The following is a 13614-nucleotide window of genomic DNA, read 5'->3' on the forward strand; positions in this document are numbered from 1 at the left end:
AGATTAATAAGTTTAAATACTCACGGTTAGTAACGAGCTCTTAAAGAGTAGCCTATTTAAAATAAACCTTTTTTATTTTATTACTTATTAATAAGTTAGTAATATAAGTAGCGACTTTCTTTTATATATTAGTAATATAATTAAAAATATAAAGAACGCGGCTGCGCTTATAAAAGTTAAAGCTACCTTATTCCTTAATATTATAGAACTCTATAAGGGTATTTTAAATAAACTAGGCGGCGCTATATAGCTCCTTAAAAACCTAAAAAATATCGTTAGCTAATATTTCGGTAATAAATTAGTAAGGACTCGATAACTTATAATAGAACACTTCTTCTTATTAATTTAATAAATAATATACTTAGCGACGTAAGCGCTAGTAATATAAACGAGCTCGTTAATATTACGATATAGGCTAGCTAAGTAGCATATATAGGGAGCACCGCTGCGGAGACTACGAAAGCCCTTTTTAAAATTATACTCTATATTAAATATATCCTAGATATGCGAAATAGTAAATATTTCGGTAAATATTTAGTAATAGTATAGCGAGAGAGTCGTAATTAAGAAACGATACGGAATTAGAATATTATAAAAAAAAAAGTATAATTATATAAAAAAGAATTCGTAGAACGGTTATTAAATAGAAAGAAAGAAGAAAAAGTAAATACGCGACTAATAACGGGGGAAAAATCTTTTATTATACTTAATAACTTAGTAATAATAATAACTACGAGGTTAAGCGGGCTCTTATATATTACGACGGTTAAAATACTTTACTACGAATATATATTACTAACTTAGTAACTAGTTAGCGCGCTATTACTAAATAATAATAATAAGGTATTTATTAAATAAGGAGATAAGAGTAATGCCTTATTCTTAGGTAAAAAAGGATATTATTAACGCCTTATAGAATCTATTACGAATAACGACGTTAATAGCTTTATTATTAATATTAAAAAAATATATTATATAATAACTTTAGGGACTAAAGTTATATAAAGGGGGAGTAATTATAATAGATTTAGGATATAGCTAGTAATAGGACGCTAATAACTTAGTAACCGGTATACGGATCTTATTATAAAAGAACTTTTTAAGAAGTAGAGCCCTTATAAAAGACTCTATAAGCTTTAGTTTTATAATATACCTATACTTATATTATAGCCTCGCTAGTTAAGTACTTATAGCCTAATCTCTTATATTATAAATATCGAGCTCCTATTTATAAAAAGTCGATTAAACGAATAAGTATTATATAAATTAAACTTTTATATTAAATATTAATATAATACTTAGGTTATAAATAATAATTCCAATAATTATATTATAATTTTTAATAGCTTAAATATCCGTATTAAAACTTAAAATAACCGAGGTATTATTATAGTATAATAGCTTTAATATATAGCCGGTATACTTAAGTCTTTTTTAATTATTAATAATAAAGTTGCGCTTATTATTTCAACTAAAGCCTTATTTATAAAAGAAATCGAGCGGCTATAAGACATAGTATATTTAACTTTTGATTTCTTAATATTAAGAATTATTAAAGAATAGTAGATTTAATATAATACCTAAGGAGGTATTATTAGTTTTTTAATAACTAGTATTATTCTAAGAAATATACTTATAACGCGATATTATTATACTTATTAAAGTAATAAAGCTTATTTATATATACCTTATAACGACTTTTATTATATAATTATTTTAAAAGACCTCGTTAAAAAGTATAATATACTACGAAATAGAGTTAAAATATTTAATATTATAAAAAAGATTATTAAGTAAGTCCGGTTATTTAAAAAAATATTTTAGAAACGTTTTAAAAACGTTTTAAGAATATTTCTAATCGTTTTCTTTTTAAATAAAGTATTATTTATATTATATATACTAGATTTAAAAAAGGCGTTATATATTAAGAATAGAAAGCGATATACTTCTTTAAACTAAAGAAGATATAATATAGTATATATATAAGATTACTTAATAAGATAATATAAATAATTTATAAAAGACTTAATAAGAGCTTATTAGTCTTTAGTAATAAATTTTAGTATATTAAAATTCGTATCCTTCGTAAAAACTTATAAATTACTACTTTTATTTAATTTTATTAAATTAGAAATATTATATATAATATATTAAAATAGTTATAAATAAAACGGATACGTAATTTACAGAGGAAAGGGGTTAAAAATGCTATATATTTATATCGAATTATTAAAAACGTCCTATTTATAATAAGCTTATTAAATATTTCATTAAGGGATAAGGCTAAGTTATTACTAACTAAATAAAACTTATTTTAAATTATTACCTAAACTTAAAATAGTAAAGTATTTTATTAAATATCAATACTTTATTTTAAAAGATATTAAGATAATACTATTTATTATTTTAACGTTTTATAATAAATATAACTATCCTCTATTATTACTAAATAAAACTTTAAAAATTATTATTTAAAGTATTTTTTAAGTTTTTTAAAGGATTAATAAACTAAGTACGAGTCTAAACGCCTTTTTTTAATCTCCTTCATTCTAAGAATTCCTAGCTAAGAATAAGGGGCGAATAATTATAAATATTTATTAAAGCTTTATAAAAATAGACTTTTTATAATATATTATTTATAAATAATATATTCTTTTGTTTTTTAAAAGAAGTTAGACCTTAGCTCTTATATTATAGTAGCAAAGAGAAATAAATAAGCGAATATATATAAGTTTCTTTATAAATATAAGAAAATAGTTATTTTAATATTATAATAAGTATATAATATATTTAGTATACGTACTAATTTAATACTAACTATATAGTTATTTACTTTTTTTAAGAATAAGTAAAATAATAGAAGTTCGATAATATAAAGTCGTTTATAGTTAATATAAATTATAAATATATAAAAAGTATAAATTAGCGAGAAATTATCTAGGGCTAGTATAGCTAAAATAGTAAAAAAGGTATATTATAATATTAGAAATGTTTTCGAAATATTTCTTAACTTTTATTTTAAAATTATTAATATATTACTTATAAAGCTCTACCTCTTATATAGGTCTATATAAATACTAAAACTATAAATATATATTATTATATATTTCGAGCTATGTTTAATATTTTAGAATAAAAGTATTAAGTTTAGGTTTAATAGAAATACGTTTATAGAACTAGCTTTTTTAGAATTATTTTAAATTAAGTAGATATAGTAATTAACGGCTTAGGTAAATACCTTATTAAAAGGTTTAACCTTTAATAAATATAGCTTATATAAGTCTAAAACTATATATACTTATATTATATATATTTTAAAAGAGGTATTAAAGAACTCCTGGGCGAAAATTGTTCTTATAATATAAACTCTATTTATAATATATTAATATCTCTTTTAAAATATTGAATAGTACTTAATTATAACGAGCTATATAATATAACTTATTATAAGTATTATATCTTACTATATATAGCTTATAATAAAAATATTTTAGAAATATTTCGAAAGGGGAAAACGTTTCTAAAATATTTCTAAAATATTTCTTATTAATGCTTTGCTTAATTAATAATAACTTATTACTTTATAGAAAACTTTCCGCAGTATACTAACTAAGTAAAGTATAAACGAGAACTATATATTATAACCGGGTTCTATAATAAAATAACTAAGGTTTTTCTAAAAAACTAGCTTTTAATACTTAATAATATAAATATAGTTAAGATCCTTTATTTAGTTTTATATATTTAAACTAGCCGGTATCTCCCTTTACTTATTATAATTAATAAGTAAGTATTAATAATTAGCTATTATAAGTATTAACTAACTTTAATAGTACTTATAACTAAGATTAGAATTTAATATTACGGGATTTCGTAACGTATTATAAGTATATTATAACTTTATATTAAAATATTAATATTATAAGCCGTCTTTAGTATCTAATATAACATTAAAATATATTTAAAATATACTTTAATAAATACTTATTAATTATTAAATTAAAAAGAAAAGTAAGAGATCGGGCTAAGAGTTTATAAATTAATACTAAAGAACTATTTTATATTTAATAAAGAACTCGTAAGGATTTAGTTATTAATTAATAAAGTAGTTCTTAAAGTAAGAACTTTAGTAGCTTTAGTTTTAATAATTATAATAATTTTAATAATACTTAGTCTTAACGCGGAATAAGTATTTTATTTTCTAAAATACTTTTTTTATTAAATAGAAATCGAAACCCCCCGAGTTCCTTAGTACTTTATAATAGTTTATAAAAATAAGCTACTTAATTATAAACGTAAATAAGCATAAATTATTTTATATTTAATAAATAATAAATAAGGGTTAATAAGATCTAAGAGGATAAAGAACGAAAAGAATAGGAGTTTAAGCTTAAATAAGAACGTAAAGAATACGAGTTTTTAATAAACTAAGCTTATAAAGAGCATAAGTTTATTATAAAATAAGATCGCTTAAATAGGGTAATAAAAACAAAAATAGTACTTAATTAACGAAAATAAGAGTAAGAAATAAGCTAGTAAAATAAAAGCTCTTAAAATATTTTTATATTTATTTCTTTTTTAACTTTACTTTTATTTAAATAATTTAAAATATTTCTTTTATAATATTAATATAAAATATAAATTAATATTTATAATATTTCATTGAATTATAAATAAGAATGTTTTATAGGTTTTTTTAAGTATTAATAATAAGAGAAATTATTTTTTTAATAAAGTAATTTACTAGGGCCGTACTATATATTACGTATTAAAAAAAACTAAATATATTACGCTCTATACTTAATTACTAATTAAAATTAACTAATTTAACCGTTATTTTCTTTTTATTAATAACTTTTAACCTTTTTTTATTTATTTAAAAAGCGAGCTATACTTATTTAAATATATATAAAACCTCTTAGTATTAGCTTATATAAATAATTAAATCCTATATTATATATTCCTTTTTATTAAGGGTTAAGGGGCCCTTTATATATTCCCTTATGTTTATAATATAGCTTATATTAAAGGGATTTTTAGCTCTATAAAGTATAATTTTTAAGTTAATATTAATATACTAAATCTTAATATCCGTATTAACCTAGCTATTTATAGTATTTATATTATTACCTAGCTAAATTTTATATTATTAAAAAGTACTTATTAATTCTTAAATATACTTATGTTAATTATAATAGTTATAGTATTAAGCTAACTAAGGGTACCTAGTTTAAGAAAAGTAGACTTATTAATAAGTATTTTTAACTTACTAATTACTAACTATATACTAAGAAATTCTTATTAAAATAATATTTTAACTAGCTAACTTCTTAATTAGTTATCTAACTAGCTATTTAAATAATAATTTATATATTAATAAGTTTATTTAATAAAATTATTTAGTAAATCTATTTAGTTTAAATAAAAAGTAGCTTTAGGTAATATTAAAAATAATAAGGATAAAAAAAATCTTTATAAACTTTAAAAAATAATAAATATTAGCCTATTTAGCCCTTTTTTTAAAAACCTCTACGTTATTATTAAAGTTTAGAACTTTTATAATTAAAAAAGGCTGCTTTTAACTATTATAGCTAATTATTATAATTAACTATTATAACTAATTTCTATTATTAACCTTTTTAATTAGTATTATTATATAAATATATTACTTAGCTTATTATTAATAAGTAGTTAAAAAGGGTAGCTTACTTATCCTAAATTATATAGTAGTTTTCGTATTAAAATTATTATATTACGTTAAGCGCGTACTTAGGGTATATTACGTATATTATATAGTTAAAAATATACCGTATTATATAATTTTTTTAAAGCATAATCCTATTAAAATTAATCTTTTATACTTATAAAGTTAGAAAAAAACTACTATATAAGAGTTAATAAATTTAATATTATAAACTAAAATAAATATAAAGTTTAAGGCTAAATTATTTAATATACTTTTTAATACAATTAGTTTAATAAGCCTAGGCCTATATAAAGCGCTAGTATTTAATAATATAAGTTTCGTAAATACGGTTATAAATGATAAATTATTACTAAGGCTTAAGAAAAGAATAAGTAGTTATTATATTATTATTTAAACCCTTAGTATAATTAATATAATTATAGCCCTAGCTTTAAAGCCTCTATATACCCTTTATATTATAAATTTACTAAAGTAATTAAAAATATTATTAAAACTTTAAGCTAACGAGTTAGGATTTAGGCTCGTAATATACGTATCATTATTTAAAGATAGTTCTTAAAGTCCTTATTTACCTAGCGAAATATTTATAATACTAGGGCTCGTATAAACTAAAAAAAACTAGCTAAATACTTACTAATTATAATATTAATTAAACTATTTAATAAGCGAGATATTTTATATATAGTAAAATAGGTAAACGACGAGCTAAACCGCCTTATTAACCTTATTTAAACCTTTTTTTATTATCTCTAAATATAAAAACGATTCCCTAAAATAATTAGTTTCAATAATATTTATAATACTAATCGTTTTAAGCTCCCTTTTTTCTAAGTTACTAAGTAGACCTACTTTAAATCTATTTATAACGCTACGTTTAGCTTTATTAATAATAAAAACTAAAGGGTTTCCGGTTTTTTTAGTAAATATTGCTAATTTATAAACTAATACTTAGTCCGTTACCTTATTATTATTATTATAAACTAAATAAAAAATAAAGGCTATACTAAATAAGTAGTTTTTAAACGTTTAGTAATAACTTTATATTTATTATATTAACTTTAATTTATACTTAGGGCTAAATAGAAGTAGGTTAAGGACCGTAGTTATAGTAATAATAGTAATAAGTTTAATAATAAAATATTAGTTATTAATATAAGTAATAGTTATATTAAGTAATAAGATAAGGTTTATTAATATACTTATTAATAAGCCCCCTTTATATATATTATAAGGTTTTTATAATATAAAAGCTTATTATTTTTATTAAAACTAAGTATATTTTTAAAAAAGCCTAGACTAAGTTTTATAAAAAGTTTAATAATTAACGCCTAATCTTCTAATACTTTTACGTAATATACTTATTTTTAAGAATATAATAGGCCTATTATTTTATTTAAAAATACTAAAACTTTAATACTTATATTACTTCTAATACTAAGTTAAGTAATAATAATATTAAAAGTTATTTTTTAAATAGTTTTAGTTACTTATATTAGCTTATTAACGTTATATAAAGTATAATTAATAATTAAGAACTACGCTTTTATTAAGCTTATATAAAGGACGAGGTATTTATAAACTAGGAGTATATAAGTACTCGTTTTAAGTACTTAAATAAACTTTAAATAATACTTTTTTTAAAATATTTTATTTTAATTAGGACGTAAAGCCGGCTTATAAAAAAAGTAATACTATTTAATAAGAGGCTATTTTTAAAACCCCTCGGATTTTATAATTTAAATTATACTATTTTAATTAAGCTAAGTATTTTATATTATTATAAAATCTATTTTAAAATATTAAATTTAGCTATTTTTAATAAATAAAAAGTATACCCTTAGTAGCGTTTTTAAAAAACGTCTTTTTTAAATTTATATTATTAAATCCTTAACTTTAAAATTATTATATCCCTTTATAATAAGCTAAAGAATATAGTATAGCTTATTTTATTATAACTAGTTTTATTTAAAAAAAAGCTAGTTAGTTAATTAAACCTATATTATTTATAATAACTAAGGTATTAATAATAAAAAGCGAGGCCGTTTATTTAAAAATAAAAATAAGTTAATACTAACTAAGCTTATAAAAAAAATAAGTTAGCTAAATTAAACCTAAATATTAAGCTTATTTTAATAATAAATAAAAAGCTAATTTAGCGTTTTTAATAAAAAGAGGATAATGAAAATTATATAGATAAATAATTAATATAGCCTAGTATTTAGAAAAATAAAACTAATAAAAAATAGTTTATAATAATAATAAATTATTATAATTACGTTAAAAGAGGTAGTTAAATAAACGTTATTATAATTTACTTTTTATATATTTTAAATATATAATAAAAAGAAGCCTTATTTATTTAAAACTTATAAAAGCTTAGATTATCAACTTATTTAAAATTTATAAATTTTAAATAAGTAATATAATAGTTCTAAATAAGTACGTAAGTTATAATAGTATTCTTATTTTTAAAAATTCTAAACTAGAGCTTAGGTTAGAGAGAATAATAAAGATAATTATATTAATATAATTATTTTTATTACTTTTATAAGGAAGTACTATTTTTTAAACTAATTAAAAAATAAAATAATAACGCTTATATAAGAGCGACGCCCGTATATTAATTTATAACGCCTATATATTAATTCTTATTATATAAACGGGATTATTTATAACTCTTTTTATATTAAATCCTTTTTTTTTAAACTTAAAGAGCTATTTCATTATATTAACTAAGAGTTTTTATTTAATACGTCTTTTAAAAAAGTTAAGTATATTTTTTATAATAGGGTCCGTTTTACCGTTTTTCATTATATTTTTATAAATTTAAGAAAGTATAGTAAAGTATTCAATATTATTCTCTTTAAAAATACAAAGTTAATAAGTAAGTATTTCCTTTTTTTTTTTTACTAGGGTTTTAATAAGAAATAAAGTAATATTATACTTAGATTACTTACTATTTTTAAGTTATTTTAAGTACTATCTTATTTATTCTTTATTATTTTAATAAATAAAATAGTTATTATTATAATAAACTATTTATAAAAGTTATTTATAAGGGACTTTTTTATTTATAATATTAGCTCGTTTTTTTAAAATAAGTTAGTATTAAATACGTTTAAGTTATTAATAATTTCTAATTATATATCTTATTTTATTATAATTATAGTATTTAAAATCCTTTTTTTAACGAGGTTTTTTATATTTAGTAATACTAAGGTCTTTAGGTCCTCTATATTATTTATAGGACGTATTTTATTATTATTAATCTTTTAGGTTATTTTAATAAATACTTAGTAATTTACTATAACTTTAGTATTTTTTATTAAAATTAATTTAAAAGCGCCGTATTTCTCCCCTTTTTTACGTCATTTATATAATTAAATATTAATTTTAATAATAAGCTTAATATAATATAAAAAATCTATTAATATTTTTACTTTACTAAGTTCGTCCTCAACTTTATTTTTTAATCCTTAATAAAACGAGAAAATATAGGTTCTTTTAATAAAATCGAATTATATCATAAGTTTTTTAAACTTAGTAATATAGTATAAAATAAACTTAGTTTATTAAAAATTAGCTAGGTCTTTTTTAGTTTATCGTTTTTTATTAAGGTTTTAAAATAAAGATTTAAAAGTATTTTAAAATCTTATTATATTAATAAAAATATTTACGGTTTTTCTTTTATAATATAATAAATAACTATTATTATTAAGGAATTTTCTTTAAAAAAGTTCGAACTACTCTAGGGCTTATTTTTTAAAAAAAGTTATTACGTAAATAATTCGTTTAATATTATTATAAAAATTAGTAATATAAAACGTTTAATAAGTTTTAATCTAAATTAAAAATCCTTTAAGATGTTTAGTAGTTTTATTAAAAATAATAAGTATATTAAACTTAAGTTTCTTTTATTTATTTATAAAGGTTTTAATAATATTAATAATAGCTTAGAAAGTTCTAATTTTTTATTTTGAATCGTTTACTTCTCTTTTTTTAATTCTTAAGTTAATTATAGCTTTGTTAACTATATTTTAAAAAGTAATAATATATTTATTATTTTTAATTAAAATTATAACTATCTAAGTAGAGTTATTATTAAAAAGCTTTACAAGTCTTTTATTTTACTTATTATTTTATTTAATAATACGTCGTATTTCTTTATAATTTACTTTTTTAAAAACTATATTATTATTAGAGTTATAAATAACGTTAAGTATTTTATTATCCTCGGCCTTAGCTAGTTTATTAATTAAGTTAATAAGTTTTTTAGAGTTAAATAAAAAAGTACTTAAGGTTTTAAAAAATATCGTCGTTTTTTATTATTATTTAGTAAGTTTTATAAAGTTAACTTATTAAATAAGAGTAATTAAAATATTATAACTAGCTAATTATAATAAGTATATTAATAAAAACTAAGGCTACGAGTACTAAGTAAATAGTATTATAATTATAAATAGCTTTTCTAAAATTATATTTATAAATTATAAAATAAATAAAGCTTTAGTAATTAATTATAACCTTATTAAGAGGGGTTTTTAATAAGAATAACTAAAAGTAATTATAAGATTTAATACTAAGTTAATTATTAAAAAAGCTATAAAAAGTCTATTCTTAAGCCTAGCTTAAGTTTATATTATATATAAGTCCGCTTATAAATATATTTTTTATTAATAATTACTTTTATTTATTAAGTAATTACTTAATAAATACTAATAAGCGATTACTTAAAGTAATTATAATGATTACTTTATTACGTAATTACTACTTTTTATTTATATATAACTTATTTATAATTCTTTTATTTAAAAGAGTTATTTTATATTCTTATATTTTTATATATATAATATACTATAACTATTATAAGTTTATAAGGCGGGTCTTAGTTTTAGTTATATATATTAAGTTATAATAATTATTATTAAAATTTAAAAAGAGAATAAGTAGCTATTATGTTATTATTTAAACCTTAAGTATAATTAATATAATTATAGCCCTAGTTTTAAAGCTTTTATATACTTTTTATTTATTTTTATATTCTATTTTTATTAACTACTTAGGTAGTTCTTAATATTAACTATATAATATTAATATATAATATTAGTAAATATTTATACTATCTTAGTAAACTTTATATACTTTTTATATTATAAACTTATTAAAGTAGTTAAGGATATTATTAAAATTATAAGTTAATAAGTTAGGATTTAAGCTCGTAATATACGTATTATTATTTAAAAATAGTTTTCAAACCTTTATTTACTTAGTAAAATATTTATAACGCTAAGGCTTATATAAATTAAGAGAAACTAGCTAAATAGTTATTAATTATAATATTAATTAACTATTAATAATAATAATATAATAAGACTATATATATATATATATATATATATATTATTTATTATAATAATAAATATATATATTATTATATAATATTAATATTTTAATTCTAAATAACTAGTAAGTTATATTAAATATATAATTATATAATAAGCTTATAATTTATTAAAATAAGTTAATAATTTATTATTTTATTATTTATTAATTAATTTATATTTATCAATATTATAAAAATTAAAAAGATAAAAATATTTCAAAAGTATTTAAGATATATTAAGGAAATATTTAAAATATATCAAGGAAATATTTAGGAAATCTTTTAGAAACTTTTTAGAAACTTTCAAGAAATTTTTAAGAAACCTTTAGGAAGTTTTTAGGAAATTTTTAGGAAATATTTACGAGTAATATATTATTTACTTAGTATTTATAGCCTTAACCTCTATTTATATATTTATTACGAATATTTATTTATAATATTATAGTATTTTTAATTTATATAGTATTATTTTAAAAAAGTAAATAAAACACTTCTATTTTAATAAACTCTTTATTTATAGACTTTCCTAAACTAATTATTCCCTATTATCCCTTAACTTTTAATTATATTTTTTACCTATCTATATCCTTAATAAAAATCTAAATAAAAGTAGCGGGGTTTATTTAGGAATCCGTTTTATTATTATTCAAATTATTAGCGAGGGTAGGCTAAACTAGCTTATTTTTAACTACTTTACTATTCTAGCCTATTTACTTAGGGGTTTTAAATTTTTTTAAAAATAATTAATATTAAGTATAATAATATATAAGTATTAATAAAATAATATATTAAAAATATCCTCGTTTAGCGCGAGTTTAGGGTAATAGTATTTATAAAATACTAAGTAAGTTAGCTTATATATATTAAGGAGAGGGTAAGTTATAAAATCTAGTTAAGAAGAGCGTTAATTAAGGAATAAGTTATACTTATTATAACTAATAATATTTTATAATTTATAAACTTTATAATTCTCCTTAGGGCCGAGCTTAACGTTTATTTTTATCTAAGTAATATCTTATTAAAAATAGTTAGTTTTATAAATTAGAAATATTTTAGAAATATTTCTATTTATAGTACTATCTTTTTTAAGAGGGATAGTAAATAATACTTTATTATTTATAATAGCCTTAAGCTTTTAGGGGGTATTTAGGGGCATATCCTAGCCTTTTATGAATAATATTATTTTAACATAATATCTTATAAAAAATTATTAATAAGGCTAAAAATATTAATATAAAATAGGAAATAATTTATAAATAATTTTAAGATTAATAGTAATAAAGAGGGATTTCTTATAAAAAATTACAAAGTTAATATAATAACCTTTTTTAAAGTACTTTTTAAATATATTAAGAGATAATTAGTAATAGTTATTAAAGTAAAGGCTATTAGCTTTTAAATAATAATAATAGAGTTCTCTTAGTAATAAGATTACTTAACTTTATGATTATAAAAATAAGTAAATAAATCGCGTATTTAATTATAATAATAAGGATAAAACTTATACTATTAGTCTTAAATATAAAGAAATTCTTAGGCCGGCCCTTTTTATTATTAATATAGGATTTAAAGCTATTACTATTATACTAGCGAGAAAGCATTATAAAATTAATTCGGAAATATTTCTAATTAATTATTAATAAATTTTAAGTACGATAGTAAGTTTCGTAATAAATCTTTTTAATAAAAGTCGTAATAAAGGGTAGAAGTTTAGAAAAAAAGATATAAAAGTTTAAAAAAAAGGATATAACTTAGCTAGGGTAAAAGAAAAGTATAAGTTAGAATTACTTTTTATAAAGCGGACCTTAATTAGGTAATAATACCCTAATTAGTTATAATTTATTTTTAAAATATTTCTAGCCCGAGTACTTTTAAAAAAAAAAAACAAAGTCCGATTAGTTAAATTTAGCCGGGATTTACTAATATTTAAGTATTTATTATTATATACGGGACTCTTACCTTAACTAGGGGGGGTTATTATTAGTTTATGTGTAGACTTAATCCACTAAAGCCTGATGCCTGGTTCAGTGGTTACTCAGCTAGAGAGAGCCTCAGGCAAGAAGCTCAATCACGGGCAAAGGCCATAGAGGTTGCAGCTTTGTCAGCCACTCAGCGCAGCCAGCTCTGTTGGGTCCCCACAAAACGCAAAAGCAATTGGACCCGCTGGGCAAGCAGTCACGTGGACGACGGCACAAACCTCTTACCTCTTTTGGCCTTGAAATCTGATTGATGGGACCAGTCAAATGTACCTTCCTTAGGTACCTTACCTTACTGACCCAGGTTTCCAAGTTCCTGATGTGAGCCTGGTAAAGTGCACACCCCGAGTGATAGGCAATTGGGTAGGGCCCCTGCCTCAGGTCCCTCACCACCTGTCACTTCCCCCTCCCTGTGATGTACTTCTCCTACGCAAACCTGCTGACGAGTGACTTGGGCATGACATGCAATCCCACTCTCCCTTCAATCCCTCCCTCCGCCCATAGCGGAACGAACAACGACACGCATCCGTTGGATCAGAGATCCAGAG

The sequence above is a fragment of the Colletotrichum lupini genome, chromosome 6 (assembly GCF_023278565.1).
Source record: "Colletotrichum lupini chromosome 6, complete sequence".
In the NCBI taxonomy this organism is placed as follows: Eukaryota; Fungi; Ascomycota; class Sordariomycetes; order Glomerellales; family Glomerellaceae; genus Colletotrichum; species Colletotrichum lupini.